We start from the raw sequence: 6000 nt of genomic DNA, 5'->3' as shown, positions 1-6000 counted from the left end.
ACGACATGACTGCTAACTACAGGTATAATAAAAAAATTAACAATTTTTTTAAAACTATTGTTTTATCGATAATTGAAAAAACATATATTAAAAAAACTGTATTTATTTTTTATAAAATATTTTTTATACATGATATGTGTAAAAGTTATTTTTATATTTAATCAAATTATTAAAATAATTTATTTAATTACATAATATTAATAATTTAAAAAATTATAATTATAAAAACCTGTGATATTTTTGGCGATAATTTCAATAAACTATTATTAAATGAATTGTTAATGAAATGAGATCTACTAATGATGTCTACAGTTGTCTTAAACAGTCTATTCATTGAATGAGATTTGTTTTTCAACAAAAAAAACTATTTAATTGATATATTTTTTTGGAGAGTATTTTCACGAATTCCTGAAAGGAATACGTATATGCATTCTAAAAGTCTGTCTGTCTGTCCCACGAGGACATAGGTTCGAATTCAGGCTCCGCTACAAATTTTTTTTTTGATTTTTTTTTGTTTTTTTTAATTTTTTAAGTTAAGGAGATCGTATGGGAATGCTTTTGAAGCATTCTCAACTGTTTTTTTTTATTTTTTTTTAGATTTTTTCCTTTTTAAGTTAAGGAATTCGTGTGGAAATGCTTTTAAAGCATTCTCAAATGGTTAATAGTAAATTCTTTATAATTATTATTATTATTATTAACACTGGGTTTAATATTTTTAGGTACAAAAAATATATGATAAAATATGGTGTGTGATATAAGTTTAAAAAAAAAATTTTCATGAATAAATTGATTAAAATAAAAATATTTAAACAATTTTTTTATTTAGGGGTCACTTAATGTATTGATAGCTATAGGGTCTATATTATAGACTATATAGATTACTATAATTTATAGACTCAACAATATATCACACAATCATATGGTAAGTAATAGATATTTAAATTTTATGTTTATTTATTAAAATCTAATATTAAATATCTGTATAAAAATCATGTGTTTTTTGTTGTTGTGTTGTATTGTTTATAACAGTCAATACATTAATATACAGATAATTTAATATATAAATAATTATATTGTTAAATATAGATTTAAAATATTTATTTTTCTAAAAAAGTAAAATTAATTAATTTTTTCTAGTAACTAACTTTGATCATTTTGTTATTTTTAAATACTATAATACAATTTTTTTAATAAAACGGGCCTAACAATCGGGAGTACAGTTTACTAAGTGCATTGACCAGTCGAGGATGACCCTATAAATATAAAATCAGTATATATACCGGAAAGTAATGTTATTGATTTGCAATCTATAAATTATAGGCTAAAATATACTGTATATTATGACTTACAAATCCACGGGTATATTGATTTAGTAGGACATTGTCATCGTTGAGTGTGGCCTCGGATAGTGCGGTACAGACATGTCTCGGGGCAGCAAAATCGGGAAATCCTTGTCCTAAATTCAGTGGCTTATAATCGATCGCCAATTGTATGAATTCAACCCTTAATTTATTATTATTATTATGAAATTATTAGTACATTATTATTAGATAACAATTAGATATATTTTATGCTAATTTTTTAGTTATATACTGTATTTATATTCAATTTTTTGTAATTATTGTCTATATATTTATGAAATGTTAAATATTTATTGATATTATCTATAATTATAGTATTGACAGTAATTTTGTTAAGTATTACCACATATATAAAATAAATTAAATAAATAAAATATAAATTCAGCATAAAATTTTATCCATAAGTTTATTTTTTGACACTTAAAGTAATAGCAATTTATAATTAATAAATGTGTAACATTACATAAATTATATAATTTGTAACAACTATTATGACACAACTAATTAACATTTTTTAGATATTTAATAAAAATTGTATTATTACAGCTAAAATAAATTTCTATACATTTAGTAAATATTTTCTATTTAAGTCTATTCATTGAATGGTTTTTTTTTAAAAAAAATCAATTTTATATACTGTATATATTTGAGTTTTTTAATAGTAAATTATTTATAATTATTATTAACACTGGGTTTAATATTTTTAGTTACAAAAAAATATGATATATCATAATATGGTGTGTGATATCAGTTAAAAAAATTTTGATTAATAAATTAATAAAAAAAATAGTTGATAATGCTTCAAAAGCATTTCCATACTAACTCCTTAATTTAAGAAAGAAAAAAATTCAATAAAATTTTTTTTTAATGTGTAGCAGAGTGTGGATTCGAACCTATGTCATCGTAGGACACCGAACAGACCGACAGACTTAATGTATTGATAGCTATGGGGTCTATAATATATCACACAATCATATGGCAAGTAATAGATATTTTTAAAAAATAATATTTATTATTAAAATCTAATATTAAATATTTGTATAAAAATCATGTGTTTGTTGTTGTGTTGTATTGTTTATAAGAGTTAATACATTAATATACAAATAATTCAATATATATATATATAAATAATTATATTGTTAAATCAAGATAACACTTTAAGATAATAGTTCTGTCTGTTTGTATGTATGCGTGCACATTTCATCAACAACCATATTTTATTTCAAACCTAAAAATGTATTGTTAATATTTAAAAGTTTAATTGAATGCAATGTTATTTCTATGGGAATTTTTAAATGTTTATTGAGCTCAGGTAGCTTTTAGGGTCAGGTAGGCTTTAGGTATTTGTATGACCCCATGTGTTATTTACAAATCGTTTTGTTGACATCTTGATATATCCATTACTTTATTTGTGTTATAAACATGTGATATTTATTATGGATTCGATACACGGCTTAACATCACACGACCTCCGAGTCAGATATGCCATGGAATACGAATATCGTCGTGGAACAAACGCAACGATGGCGGCCAAAAATATTAATGGATGTATCAAAATGTCAACAAAACGATTTGTAAATAACACGTGGGGTCATACAAAAACATAGTTGCTTTTTAGTATTATAAAATGCGTCATGAATACCTAATATTAACAGTATATATTTAAATTATTATTAAAAAATTTAAAATTGAATCATTGTTGAAAAAAAATTTTGCATTTGAAAAAATATACAAAAATTTAGCACAGGTAACTATCCTCCCGGTGCCCTGTGACTTATAAAGTATAGCAAAATTTAATTACACAACACCTGCCTACCTGTCCCTAAAACCTACCAGAGCTCAATAAACATTTAAAATTTCCCATAGAAATAACATTGCTTTCAATAAAAATTAAAAATTTCAATAAAATTTGAAAATTTTATCATTGTGCAGGATGAATAGAAATACAAGAATTAAAAAACATATTATAATTGATTTTTATGCTTTTTTAGAAATATGTAAATTAATAAATTAATTAAAAATAATAAATAATACTGTATAATTAATCATATTTTTCTATATAGTCGATAATTAATTTTTTTAGTGCATATAATTTTAATAACTAAAGCATTTTTTCAATAACAAATAATAATATGAAAAATAATAAAAGAAAAAATATATAATAATAATAAGAGAAATAATAATAAAATATAAAATAAAGAAAAAAATATAAAAAATAATAAGAGAATAAATAAATAAAAATTATTGAAAGTAACTATTTTCATAAAATTAGACAAAATATAAAACCAGTTAAGAATGCTAGAAAGCATTTTCAGAAAAAAAACTTGAATAGCATTGAAAACCATACGTTTATATAATTATAGCGGCTATAGAGTAACATTTAAAAATTTAAAAAACGTCAAATATACATAAATTAAATATTGATATCAAATGACTCAGTATGACAAAATAAACTCAACTTTAGTCATGTACGGCATCAAATGACTCAGTATGACAAAATAAACTCAACTTTAGTCATGTACGGCATCAAATGATTCAGTATGACAAAATAAACTCAACTTTAGTCATGTACGGCATCAAATGTCTCAGTATGACATAATATACTTAACTATAGTCATGCAGGATATCAAGTGACTCAGTATGACAAAATAAACTACTCATATGTGGTATCAAATGATTTAGTATAACAAAATAAACAACTATAATCATACTTTTTAAATATTGATAATTTTGATCTATATCTTATTTTTAATGATCTATACAATTCTAAACGTTAAAATTTTTACCTAAAATTTTTTATACTTTTTCCGCCATTTTTGAAAATTTTTTTTGATCAATTATATCTTATTTTTGATGCTCTATACAATTCTAAACGTTAAAATTTTTACCTAAATTTTTTTACTTTGGCCGCCATTTTCTCTATGTTCCCGAAGAGATATCAAAATTTTAATGCATATTTATTATGCTTGTTTTTGATGCTTTATTCAAATCTATACTTTAAAAAAATTTTCTTAAAATTTTCTTTACTTTGGCCGCCATTTTCTCTGTTCCCKAAGAGATATCAAAATTTTAATGCATATTTATTATGCTTGTTTTTGATGCTTTATTCAAATCTATACTTTAAAAAAATTTTCTTAACTACTGTAGAAAAAATTCAATAATATAATCATTGCTCCCACAGAATTTTTTGTACAGTATTTAAATGATTAGTAAACAATTTAAGTCAAAACTACCCAAAAAATATGTTTTATGGCACAAATAGGGTATCAATTATCACATTTCTGGTCACTCTCTCACATACCATAAGTACCTAATGACCAACAGTGCTGTCAGTTTGTACAGCAATTGCGCTGATGAAGGACAGAGACAATTACTGTCCGAAACAAATATTGCAATAATTTGTCCGCAATTAAGGCCGAAGACAAAAATCGGCTAAAATTTATGTCACAAATTGTGTGAGTAATAAAAGTTTTTCATTTATAATGAGTGATTGTGATAACATAAACCTAAATCAACTTATTAATCAATATGGAGGACATAATGGTCTACAAATGGGGAAAAAATGGGAGAGAGAGTGCATCAAAATGGTAAGGTACCAAGAACACTTAACCTTTAATATTAAATGTGCCAAAAATAAAGTTATCCCTCAATCATTACTTATAAAACCTATTGATAATTTTTATTTAAGTAGAAAAGCTTCCAATGAATGTAGTTTAAAATATTTAAACTCTAGAATTATTCAAACACAAATAAAATTAGCTAAATTGAGAAAAGTTTGTAATAATATATTTATTGAATTAAGTAACATTTTACCAAAGTTTGTAATAAATATGTTAGAAAAAAAGAGTTAATAAAACTAGTAAATACAATAAATTTAAATATAGAAAAACACAAAAATATAAATTTGATAAATTAAATACCAGATTTATTGATAATAATTTATCCATAAATAATAATGATTGGATTATTAATCTGTCTAATAAAAAATTAACTGAAACTGAAAAAACTATATTAGCATTAGACCCTAAATTTCAAATAACTCCTAAAGATATTAAAATAAATACATTATTAGCATATACAGAAAACAGATTATCTAATTTAATAACTGATAAAATTGAATTAGCAACTGTTAGAAATTCTATAGTTAATTTAATTAAAAACTACAAAAAACCAATTACTAATTTAACAATAAATCAATATAAATGTCTTAAAAATTTAAGAAATGATAAAAATATTGTTATAACTAGTGCTGATAAAGGTAATAAAACAGTCATTTTAAATAGTATTGACTATATTAATAAAATAGAAAATATATTATCAGATACCAAAATTTATGAAAAATTAAGTAAAGATAAAACAAAAATAATTGCTAGTAAATTAATTGATATATTAAATAGATTAATTAAATCAAATTATATTAATTACAATCAATATAAATCTTTGTATCCTAACAATTACAGTACGCCTGTAATATATGGACTAGTTAAAACACATAAATTAAATAATCCATGTAGAATTATCTGTCCATATTATAATTACCCTTTAAATAAATTATCTAAATATTTAAGTAATATTATTAGCCCTATTATTAGAAATAGTATATATTCTCTAAAATGTTCAAATGAATTTTGTAATGAAA

This window comes from Oppia nitens, unplaced genomic scaffold (genome assembly GCF_028296485.1).
Source record: "Oppia nitens isolate AA-2021 unplaced genomic scaffold, nextdenovo-longstitch-racon4-pilon3 scaffold2_pilon_pilon_pilon, whole genome shotgun sequence".
Classification (NCBI taxonomy): domain Eukaryota; kingdom Metazoa; phylum Arthropoda; class Arachnida; order Sarcoptiformes; family Oppiidae; genus Oppia; species Oppia nitens.
This window is presented reverse-complemented; position numbering follows the sequence as displayed.